At 37.9% G+C, this 13,295-nt stretch overlaps 1 protein-coding gene across 1 annotated transcript in view; it reads right to left on the reverse strand.

Moving 5' to 3' along the window:
* rnf19b (ring finger protein 19B) overlaps positions 1-8,556 on the reverse strand; it is a 68,346-nt gene extending 59,790 nt beyond the window's left edge. The window contains exon 1 of the mRNA XM_023264117.3: positions 8,416-8,556. The gene's annotated coding sequence lies outside the window, so the exon portion shown is untranslated. The remainder of the gene's footprint in view (positions 1-8,415) is intronic.
* Between the last annotated feature and the right edge of the window lie 4,739 nt (positions 8,557-13,295).

Here is a 13,295-nt window from a genome sequence, read left to right on the forward strand (position 1 = left end):
CAAAGTCAGTCAGCTGTATGAACATTAGCCTTAACATCCGGTAAAACGCTCTTAACCCAAATGTTTTTTCTGCCCTGAACTGCATGCCAAATTAATTTGAATAGAAGAAACTATTTAGAAGCGTGGGTGTAGCTGTGTTATCTGTTTATGATGCTTACACGCCCTTTTTCACTGGAATAGATGACAGTGTAGGCCAACGTCCAGATCACCACTTTAACGCATCTACTGATACACAAACTACTATGTTACTAAACTTTTCTTTCTATTCCTCCATGTATTACTGCAACTGATTAAAATTCTAATTTCACCAAACCCGACACATTGATTAGTTTGTTTACAGTAATTTATGGAAATCACCCTAATTCTCCTTTGACTGTTTTTCAGCATTGAATCTTGGGCAACTTAATTCGGCTTTTTGCACAAGAATTTACAAAACTCTTTCGTGCCACACAGATTTCCACAAAATAAGAGTAATCAAAAATATAAAACATAAAATAAGTGATGCAGTGTGCACACCACAACTGCTGCCTGTTCCTTACCAGTCACAGCTTTGTGGGATAGTGGCAAAGAGAAAACTAATGTTGAAAAAAGCTCATATTAAGTTTCAACAAGAGTTCAATAAATGGCTTGTAGGAGACTCTGAAGTTAACTGGAACAAGATTCTTTAGTCTGATGAGACCAAAATTTAGCTTTTAGAACAGTCAGACTAGACGCTATGTTTGATACCAAACACTGCACATCATCACAAGCACACCATCCCCATCATGAAGCATGGTGGTGGCAGCATCATGGTGTGAAGTATGGTGGTGGCAACATCATCATGTGAAGTATGGTGGTGGCAACATCATCATATGAAGTATGGTGGTGGAAGCATCATGGTGTGAAGCATGGTGGTGGCAGCATCATGGTGTGAAGCACGGTGGAGGCAGCATCATGATGTGAAGCATGGTGGTGGCAGCATCATGATGTGAAGCACGGTGGTGGCAGCATCATGATGTGAAGTATGGTGGTGTTAGCATCATCATGTGAAGCATGGTGGTGGCAGCATCATGGTGTGAAGCATGTTGGTGGTAGTGGATTAAAGTTTTCAAATATTCCCAGTTTATGTCTTCAAACTTCTTGTTTTGTCTGACAAAACAATACAAAATTTAAATATAATGAATTTACTCTCATGAAAAAAACAAAAAGAAGCCAATGTTACACATTTCAGAAGCTGGAACTGCAGTCAATACTCTGCCAAGGAACGCAGAGATGATCGACGTTGGTTTGTCTGTCCGTCTGTCTGTTAGCAACATTACTCAAAAACGGACTAACAGATTTGGATGAAATTTTCAGGGAAGGTCAGAAACACAAGGACCAAGTGATTAGATTTTTTGGCAGTGATGCAGCTTACAGTCTGGATCCATGGACTTGTTAAAGAACTTGTTAAAAAACTTGTATATCATTGCGAGATAGCAGCACAGTGTCACTGTTACTATGAACTGAACACTACATCAGCTGCCTGCTGATGATCACATGATTCTGATTCTATTACACATCGACAGCTGAAGACCACAAATTTTTGAAAGATTTCATGCGTCAGAAATCATAAAACGACTGGGCAGCCTTGGCAGAGTACTGCGCTCTCTCGGTGCTTTTCTTATTTTGTACTATTTTATAGATAAGATAAGATAAGATAAAGTTCTTTATTTCTCCCCACTCCAGGGGAAATTTACATTGTTACAGCAGCTTATGTAACAGTAGACATAGTGATAAGAATAAAAGAATAATAGAACAATAGTAATAATATTTACAATATATACAAGAGTGACAGATGAGGGTAAAGTGGCTTAACAGAAAAAATAAAAATAAAGTTTAAAAGTGCAGAGATGTGCAGTGCAAGAATGTCAGTGCAAATTTTATGGTTTGGGGTGGTAATGATATAGTCCAGTTTATGTTAACATCAGCCAGTGATGCTGATGTTGTAAAGTCTTATAGCAGATGGAATGAAGGACCTGCGATAGCGCTCTTTCTTGCAGGGTGGATGTCTTAGTCTGCTGCTGAAGGAGCTGCTTAAAGACCCCACAGTGTCATGCAGTGGGTGAGAGGGATTGTCCATGATGGATGTGAGCTTTGCCAACATCCTCCTCTCACCCACCTCCTCTATGGAGTCCAGGGAACAGTCCAGGACAGAACCGGCCCTCCTGACCAGTCTGTTTAGTCTCTTTCTGTCCCTTTCAGTGCTCCCTGCTCCCCAGCAGACCACTGCATAGAAAATAGCAGACGCTACCACAGAGTCATAAAATGTCCTGAGCAGAGTCCTGCACACTCCAAAGGACCTCAGTCTCCTCAGCAGGTGGAGACGACTTTGGCCCTTCTTGTACAGAACCTCTGTATTGTGTGTCCAGTCCAGTTTATTGTTGAGGTGAACACCCAGGTATTTGTATGTGTCCACCATGTCAATGTCCAAACCCTGGATGTTCACCGGTGCAGTCCGGGGTGTCCTCCTCCTGCTGAAGTCCACGATCATCTCCTTCGTCTTACTGGCGTTGAGCTGCAGATGGTTTCGCTCACACCAGTCAACAAAGTCAGAGATGACCATCCTGTACTCCCGCTCGTCCCCTTCAGATACACACCCAACAATGGCTGTATCATCGGAGAACTTCTGGAGGTGACAGCTCCCAGAGTTGTAGTGGAAGTCCGATGTGTACAGGGTGAAGAGAAAGGGGGACAGACTGTCCCCTGTGGGGCCCCCATGCTGCTGACTACCACATCAGACACACAGTCCTGAAGCCTCACGTACTGTGGTCTGTTGGTGAGGTAGTCGATGGTCCAAGCAGCCAGGTGACAGTCTACTCCCGCTCCTTCAAGCTTCACCCTAAGCAGAGAAGGCTGGATGGTGTTGAAAGCACTGGAGAAGTCAAAGAACATGACCCTCACAGTGCTGCTGGGTTTCTCCAGATGAGTCAGTGATCTGTGCAGCAGGTAGATCACTGCATCATCCACTCCAATGTTCGGTTGGTAGGCGAACTGCAGTGGATCCAGATACTGGCTCACCTGGGGACGGAGGTTCTTGAGGACGATCCTCTCCATGGTCTTCATCAGGTGAGAAGTGAGGGCCACAGGTCTGAAGTGGTTAGGCTCCCTGGGGTTCCTGGTCTTAGAGACAGGAACCAGGCAGGAAGTCTTCCATAACAGAGGAACCCTCTCCAGACTCAGGCTCAGGTTAAAGATGTGCAGCAGCACCTGACAGAGCTGGTCTGCAGAGTTGTTCATCAGATTTCCAAACATCGAGTTGACTTGACTGATTTCGGCTCCAGTTTGTACTTTGAGGTTTGATGAGTACCACCAGTAATTTATCAGAAATGATTCTCAATTAAACAACCACAAACTGGCTCTTAGTGACTAACAGATCCGTCTATGTGTCTATATATCTGGAAAAATATAAACATTATATCAAGGCATGCGTGCAGTGGGAGGCCAATGGGAACACAAACGGAGAGTTTGAGTTTTCTCCGTCTCCCACTGATTCTCATTAACACCTCTCTCCCACACACATGCAGATATAAAGCACACGGAGAGTCCAGAGGAGGGTGGAGAACCAGGCGGCTATAATTAGAGGAGCGCTCAGGAGAAACACTGCTGAGTTGTTGAATGTTTAATGTCAGGCCTGCGAAGAGCAAACCTCCGAGCTCCTTTACACCTCCTCCCAGCGCACAACCCGAGGCGAGCAGCGGTAGTGAAGTGAGCGACGTGGGTTCGGGTTTCTGGGAGGAAACGGCAGCACAATGCGAATACATCTGACAGCCGAGCGTGTAAATCCCGGCTATTGTCAGGAACCTGATCCTGGTAACAACACGGGAACCCAAAGCTCCTCTGGATGAGGTAATGGTCTAAAACACACAGACTGAGAGAACAAGAACCTCATGTTGTTGTTTTCACGAAGCAGCCTGGTCAGCTTCTAATAAAATTATAACAACACATCATCCAGGTTTTGCAGAAGAAGCTCTTAAATTACAGAAATGATTTAGTCATCTCAGGACCATTAAACATAATCATGAATTCTGTGCTGTAACAATTTTTTTTTTTTCAGACAGCTTACAGAGCTGCATCTGTCCTGAAACAACCTCTGCTGAGCTGCTTCACATGTGCTCTATGTGCAGCCAGAATGTAGATTAAATTTAAACATTTGGACGACACAGTGGGGAGTAAAATCAGACACTTAATTTTTGTGCTTTCTGGTGAATTTAATGCACCAGGTTGCTTTGTTTATCTGCATCAATTTACAGTTTAAATGTCTTTATTGATGTAAAAAGTGCAACGGATACAACGATTAGCGACCTGGCCGATTAAAGTGGCTAAAAACAATTAATTTATTATTCGATTATTGACAAATACATTATTTCAGGTGTGATGCAGCCTCCTCTCTTTCTTTGCTCTTGTCACATTTTTTCCTCACTGTAGACTCATTTTTTACCCCATTATTAAGTCCTGCACCTCTATGGAAACAGAACAACTATGACTAGAAGTAGACAGAACTTAGAATTGTTTTTGTGTTGCATCATAGCGTTAAAATACTGTAAATCATAAGAAAGACAAAACAAAAGTTGAATTTCTTAGATTATTCATTTGACAAAAATTGGAATCAAGATGTACAATATTTTCCCAGGTTCCCAGAAGTGTTACCAATACTGGGGAAAAATGATGTCTCTACATACTGTAGATATTTTACAACTTGCATTTGAAATTTGTTTCCATCCTTGTGGTTTTATCTGCACTGAATTTTGGCCACATGACCGCTGGTCGCAGCATGGTCACTAATGGTGTCCTGGTTGCACCAATTTTTTGATTATTACTGAATTTTAAGACTGCAAGCGGTTTATTGTTTTTTCACGTTTTTAAGTGAGACGTGTAGAACTGAGTGATTTTCAATAAATATCTCAATTTTTAGCTTAGATTTGGCCGTTTTACCCCAATGAAACCAAGACGTCGAGACCCATAAAGCAGTTTTTCAGGACTGCTCAGAAGTAAATATACACACACACACACACACACACATATACTTATGTCGGAGTTACATTCCTACGGTGTGACGGAAGTCAATTTTCATTGTAAGCCGTTACGTGCATCACGATATCAATCAGTTTACATATTTGTACAACTACAGCAATGAAAACATTCATTAGCTCACACTGAAACACAACTCGGTAGGAAAACACAGGCAGAAATGTAAACAAAGTCGTCTTATAGTGCCGCGTGACAACGTATTCGTCCACTCCGCTCGTCAACTAGTTCCGCTGAACCAGTTCTGACCTAAAGAAGAAACATCGTACGTTAAACCGAGGACCGGCCCGTAATCAGTTCCAATGTAACGGAGAAACGGCGTAAGTCGAGGACGCCGTAAACCGAGGCCCTACTGCCAAGCAGTGCAGATGAATAAATGCTGAAAAGCCTCTTTCAAATTAAACAATGAAAAAACCATAAGTAAGAAGTTTTTTCATCAAGTTTTTGTTGTTTTTGACGTAAAGATTTTAATTTTTACTGAGTATATTAGTTCCGAGTATCAGATATCAGCTTTGTTCTTGACTAATAACTGCTATCAGCACTGAAAAAAAATCACATTAGCTGACCCATACGAAAAAGCTGAATTTTTGTCAGAGAGTAAATCGTAAATGTGAATTTACGATAAACTTCCATCCATATGGTAGTTCGTAAAGCCAACACTGATATTTAAAAGTGGAAAAAATGATTCAGATTTTATCATAAACACAAACATTTTGATTGCGATTATTTAGCTTTAGATTTTAAAAATTGTGTTCAAGATATGAAATAAACCTGTCAGCACCCTCTGGTGGACAAAGTGTATTAAATACACAATACTGTTTTTAAAGCAGCCGCTAAAAAAGTTAGCGAGACAACACAATTGACAAAATCAACGAAATCAACAATCTGTTTGGTTAACATTACAAGTAAAAGCCAATTAATGCTGACAAATAACTTCTAAAAAGCCTCTTTTAAATTAAACAATAAAAAACACTGAAGAAGAAAAAGCTTTTTAATTAAGTTTTTGTTGTTTTTGACATAAAGATTTTAGATTTTACTGAGTATATTAATTCCAAGTATCGGATATTGGCCTTATTTTTAGGAATAATCGATATCAACGCTCAAAATATCATATTAGTGACCCGTACAAAAAAAGCACAATTTTTGGTGGATTCTAAATCAGTATCAGTCGAAACTGTAAGTTTATGTTACACCTTCATTCTTAAAGCCAACACTGACATTCAAAAGTGGAAAAAATTATTCAGATTTTATCATAAACACAAACATTTCGATTGTGATCATTTAAATTTAGATATTAAAAATTACATTCAAGATACTAAATAAACTTGGCAGCGCCCTCAGATGGACAAACTGTGTTAAAAACTGTTTTTAAAATCAGCTGCTAAAAAAGTCAGTGAGACGACACGATATGACAAAATCAACGGGGTTATCGTCAAATATTTAACTATTCAGACATTAATTTGTCACGTAGGATTTAAATTTCAAGATTCATATCCCCTGAATGTAGGCTAACAATAAAGGCGAACTGCAACGTACATTTTATCAGCACATTTGTGCACCATATTTATACTTTTTAATTGCACTTTTAACACATATAGATATATTAATCTCAGTTTGGTCGCCTCACAATAAGGAAACCAAAGCTCCTAGAGGTCAAATTTAATTTCAAAACAATTAAAAATACAAACCTGTAATTCTGCTGCTCCTATACGCTGTATGTTCACCCAGCTCTTTAGTTTATACATGAAGATTACTTTGATTGGTGTTTTCTGCTACTAATCTATATTAAATTACTATAAGATATAATTACAGTTGTTCGACTGTTGCGCTAATGTTTCTAGATAAACACAATTCACCTTTCTGTAGTGCATTTTTTTCCTCAAATATCTACAATTATACATAATTTCATTTCATAATTGGCGGCTTTGTTTGGTTTATTGACTTAATTAATCTAATATATTCGTAAAATACACAAAAAACTATCTTGTTAAGGATAAAACAATGAAATTTTGGACTTACTTAAATTGTTTTTCCTAAATTTTTACAGATTATTATGTTTGTAAATAATTTCAGTTGATAATTAGCAACATTGCTTGGTTTATTGACTAAAATAATCTAAAATATTCATAATATACACAAAAAATAGCTTGATAAGGATAAAACAAAGAAATCTTGGACTTAGCACCATTGTTTTTCTTAAATTTTTACAGATTATGTGTTTGAAGTTGAAAATTAGTAACTTTGATTGGTTTATTGACTAAATTCATCTAATATAGTCATAAAATATACAAAAAAATATCTTGTTAAGGGTAAAACAATAAAATATTGGACTTATTTCTATTGTTTTCCTGAGATTTTTAGAGATTATTATATAATTTTTAAGGCATTTAACACCTGACATTAGGAAATATATTTAACAAACAGCACTAGACATGCAGATTTATCAAGTGTCAGTATCAAAACATAATGGAAAAAGTAGAACTCAGTGCTTGTTTTAATGAATGGGTGAGGTTTACTAGATAATACGCTATCAGATATTTCGTTTCCATAAGCAAAAACCTGCTTCCTGGCTCTCTGTGCAGCTCATTGTCAAATCAAATCTAGACAGGAGGTAAAAAGATAAACACACACCTGTCATGTGTTCAATCTAAACAAATCTTCCACTTCAGACGTCACTCTCTGAACCTACGTGCTGATTAAAGAGCTTTTCTGTAAGACTTTAAACATTATTTACAAAGACCTGGAGAATAAAATGAAAGCACAGCAGCTCATTATGTTCTAAGAGCTCCTTAGTAGGTTTCTACCTGCAAAATCTACAACCTCAACTAGTTCTGGCTGCTTCTGGTTTGAGCGTTTCAACAAAATTCAAGCATTTTTATTCATGTAAGACTTAAATTTTGTCTTTTCTACGGCTACATGATGGAAAATATCCCCACATAATCACAGAATCTGTCCACAAAGTGAAGCAAAAGCTAAATATCCCTGCTCTGGTGTGGATCAGTGTCTCCTCTTCCATCCTAATATCTCATCTGTCCACAGCTTTCTTTCTACCTTCATGTTTAATGTATTTTTTCCTGGAAAATACAGCCTGTCCTCAGAGCTGGGTAGCGCCAGAGCAGCCAGGAATGTGTTTTAGAGGGATTTTAACTCTCACACAGCCCAGATGAAGCATTTTAAGGTTTATTCTCAGAGGAGCTGTGTGTGCAACAACCTACATGTTCACGTTTCCTCCCTGTCATGATAACCTGGGAGGTGTCTGAAAGAAGACAGTCATGTTGGAGGTAAAAACATCCACCCTGCCTTTGTTTTGAGCTTCATCCAGGTTATTTCCACCCTGACATCCACACTAACACGCAGCACAGCTCCACTCACCGCTCAGCTCCGGGTTTCCTCCACAGAAGGCTGGGAGATGCGGCGGCCGCTCCGGCTGCTGTCCAGGCGGCTCCCCGCGTCTCTTCGCTCCGTGCTGGAAGCTGCGTGGGTGTCCGCGGCGCTGCCTCCGTGGCCGTGGCCGTGTCCGCCTCCGTGCTCTGCGGGCTCGGCGGTGTGTCCTGGCGGGTGTCGGCCTCCTTGTTGTAGGTGCTCACCGGGAGCACAGCGGCACAAACTCTGGACGATCTCCGCAGCCGCTCCGCGTCGCCTCGCGCTCCGTGGCTGCCGCCCTCTGACGTCATGGAGGAAAGCCCTGCCGGTGACGTCAGGCCGTCGGCGACACGGAAACCCCTCCCCGCAGGAACCGGTTTACTGTCAGTGTTTGTGGGACACAGAGGCCGGACGGGACCGGTGACATTTCCCGGATTATTATCGGCGAAACTGAGGAACTTATTGGACCAAAAAAGTTCTTGTGGATGGAAATGAAAAAAACAAGTGAATTAAAAACACTAAGACATTATATTTAAGATATTAATTATGAATTTTACCGATTTCTGTGCGTTTTCATCCACTCTACAATTTATTTATATTTATTTATAAAAAAAATTATGACTTTGGGATAAAACGACAAATCTTGGACCGACTTGAATAGTTTTTCTTATGTATTTTTAAATAGATTATTCAATAATAATTAATTTGGTTAAAAAAAATCAGTTTTACTGAATTATTGGTAAAATTGTCACATTTTAGATGACAGACACATTTTTTGAGTTACAAATTTCTTCTGGCTGTAAATAACATTTAAAAAAGTTAAAAAAAAAACTAACACGTCATGTTTAAGACATTAATGATGAATTATAACTATTTCTGTGATTTTTTAATCAAAATTTTAATGCCCACAATTATTCATACCCTTGAAATTGCCTCAAATTTTTGTGAAACTGCAGCTTTTATACAGAGAGTCTTGGTAAAATTGGACGCTTTCTAAAAAAAAATGTGCTATTTATGGAGTAATTTCAGACACAATTCTACAAACACTAAGATCTTTACTACATATACAGATGAAGACTCAAACACGGAATGCCCTGAAAACACTTTTCTGCAGACGCTAGTGGAACAGAAAATATTATGATGCTGAAAACTGAGAAGCTAAAAAAATTAATTCAACATTTTATTGTCTTTAAATAATCTTACATCTCATCTCAGTTGTTTCAGTTTAATTTCCAATTCACTTAAATGACAAAAAATAACATTATATGACTAGTGAACTTCATCATTTTCAGAAAGACTGTTACAGATTACTAATTTTAATAATTACTATTTAGCACTGCAGCTTATTAAGAAGCAAGAATATATAGTTAACAACTCTAGTTAACTGGGGATATTTTTTAAACAAGCTGTTATTTAATTAATTTTGACATTAGCAGTTGTTGGAAGAAGATGTGTAGATGCCTTTGAACTGAGGCTTGTGTCCATAAAAATAATAAAAACAAAAGGATAAAGAAGCACACTATGTCCATTTACAAAAAGACTGCAGAAAGTTGGTAAATGTTCCTAATTTACCTCCAAACCTTCTGCTGTGAATCCAAACCCCGTATTTTAACGTTAAAACTACTTAAGGGAAAATTTAAGGGGAACGTTTATCAGATTAATGAGCACAAACAGACCAGAAAGTCAACAGACACCAGCTCGTTCAAATGGAATCACACTTTCTCATCTTATCTCTTCGGCTGTTCTTCCCACAACGTAAAAGCAGGAAATGTTTTTCTGCAGAAGCTTCCAGGAAGTTGTTACGATAAAAGCAAATTAAACAGTTAAGTTTCCAAAAACGTCGCTCATCCGTCAGCCTCAAAGAATTTCAGAAATGCCCCTTAATAAACCATTTATTGCTTTTACAGTGAATTTACTGAGGGAATAAGACAGAAATGCCTCAGAATACCCAGTTTATAATGATTCGCTGAGGTTAAACCCTGAATTAGTGACTTCTGAACCACAGACACAGTTTAAACTGCAGTTACAAGTTACCACTAAAACTACTGCGTTGAAGTATTAGCATCAGAATCACGGGTGCATGTTTCATTTGATTAGTGAATAAACCTTCACTTTTACAGTTTTCTGCTACATATTCAGCAATAATAGTTAATAAACTATCAAAGGCTTGATTGGCTCAGCTTCCACATCAGTGGTACCATTTTTATTCCATGTTTTCTGTGTTGTTTGCTAACCCTAATCACAGTAACAGGGTTGCTAATCCATGCTAATGTTAGCTTTTTCTCAGCAGTAGAAACTAGATATTTATTAGCTGCTGTTACTGCTGACCAAGAGGACAAACTGACTGATGGAAAACAGTCAAAAGAATTGGTCTGATCCTGATAATATGAGGTAGAATGAGACACAGTCAATGTTATGAAAATATGAAAAAGAGAGGACATAGCTTTGCTCTACACATTCTTTAGGAAAACTGTTTGATGATGTTGATGATAAAAACGAGACACAAAACAATAGAAATGAGACAAAAAGACAAAAACGAGACAAAACGATAAAAATGAGACAATGAGAAAAACAAGACAAAACGAGAAAAACGAGACACAAAATGAGAAAAACGAGACACAAAACAACAGAAACAAAACAGAAAAGGAGAAAAATGAGACACAAAATGACAAAAACGAGACACAAAATGAGGAAAAATGAGACACAAAATGAGAAAAACAAGACAAAACGACAAAAACGAGACACAAAATGAGAAAAACAAGACACAAAACAGAAACAAAACAGAAATTGAGAAAAATGAGACACAAAATGACAAAAAAGACACAAAATGAGAAAAACGAGACACAAAATGAGAAAAATGAGACACAAAATGACAAAAACAAGACACAAAATGAGAAAAACGTCATCAACAGGGTTGTTGTTCCATGCATGATAATTATTATTTAAAATATTATGTTGATTAAAAACAATGAAAATGAGCATCAATGGAAAAAAAAAAAAAAAAAAAGGAGATTTAAATTTCATCGTAACTGTTTTATTTGAAATTTAATTTGGTTACGGTATCAGGGGGGTGGGACAAGATAAAAATGACATTTTAGGGGGAACTCCAGACTTACTTGGTATTTTTAAAAATATTTTCAAACATTCTTTCTCCAAATTTTTTTTTAGATTTGCTCTCAGGACAAGAACATTTACACAACAACTGCATGTTTTAGGATTTTGTAAATGGATTATTTAAAATCTGATGGGTGGGACGTAAAATGTCCTCCAATTGTAGAATGACCCTTATACATATGATGTCATATCCAAGCAAGACAAATTAAACACCAAATGACCCTCAAAAAGTTGTATTTAAAGATAAAATGTACAACTTCAAAAGCCAATTTCCTTCAGTAAGGCCCACAGATGACAAACTTTGGAACTAATTCTTGTTCAAAATAAACTAATTTTACAAAACTGGGCTATTATTCAACATTTTAACAAAAGTGCATCATCCAGGCAGTTTAGCGTCAACTTCATGCTAACACTTTAGCCTCACATTTTAGCTCACTAATGCACTAACACGTGTGTGAAGTTGTTTCACGTCTCAATAATGGTTCAGAGACAACGCTCTAAACCACAGAGATGAAAAATGTACTTTGAACAGTAAGAAACAGTTTTTTTGAGTCAGATGTGCTGACCTCTTCCTCCATGTGCTCCTTCTCTTCACTGGGAGAGTTTAATGGATACCTCTTTAAAAATATTTGGTCACAATTTCTTCCATGGTTTTCTAGAAATAACGGGTGGCTCAACTAACCCACTTTCCTCTATCACCTTTTATAAAACAGGTTTTACATTTTAGCTTTTATTCTTCCTGAAATCTTATTTTTTACAGTGTTATGTGTTCATTTTCTTAGAAATATGACATGTATTTATGCTAGTTCCTGCTTTTCTTCAAGTTTTAATTACAAAACAAGTATTTTATATCAGCACTAAAAAGCCCAGACTGTGCTGGTGTTTAGTGCATTTTTGAGTTTATTTTATGCCTCAGATGAAATCAGTATCACGGCCATCATATTAGTTGATGTTCCTGTTAAATAAACGAACAAATAAACAGATTTTTTACCAAAAGAACCCAACTGTACCAGTTAATGTCACCTTTTACAAAACATATCTATTAAACTTTTAAAACATCCTGTTCTCATTTTTCTCTCATAAACACGCTGATATTAACCAGCATGAGGGCTCGAGGGAAAGAAAACTGGGTCAGCTGGGCTTCTGTTGTCTCAAAGGGTCCATTAAGTCCATTATACATGCAGCACAGAAGACAGCAGCTTCACCGTTTTGCACAAAAACCTGCCTCCATCCAGGTTTTCTGCCTTGAAATGTTCAATTATTACAACGCTCATGTCCTGCTTTTATTGTCTGATAAACCAGCCTGTCTTATATAAGGAACATTTAACTGCCTCGTTGGAAGAAAACTCACCTTTTTACAACAAAATCCAACCTGTGGTGTTTAAGGGATCCTTCCAGCTGATGTCCCTACACTCTTCTTTCTTGCATTCCCTGACTGTCGCCACTGTCCCTATCAATTAAAGCACAAAACAAAACCTGAAAACCAACAAAATACTTCTTATTGGCATTTCTTATTATAAACATTTTTAAAAATCTCTTCATTTGTGTCATTTAATGTCTTCTTGTAAAATGACTCCTACATGCATGAAAGTCATTGGTATTCATGACTTTTCCAAAGAACTGATCGATATGATGCAGGTAATGGCTTTGTTTAATTTTCGCCTGAGCTCCGACTTACGGCGAAATTCAACTTAGGTTGATCTGTAGGAACGGAACTCTGATGTAAGTCGAGGACCCCCTGTAATTGATTTTGCCTAGTCATGTTTTAATTTAAT

This window comes from Amphiprion ocellaris, chromosome 15 (genome assembly GCF_022539595.1).
Source record: "Amphiprion ocellaris isolate individual 3 ecotype Okinawa chromosome 15, ASM2253959v1, whole genome shotgun sequence".
In the NCBI taxonomy this organism is placed as follows: Eukaryota; Metazoa; Chordata; class Actinopteri; family Pomacentridae; genus Amphiprion; species Amphiprion ocellaris.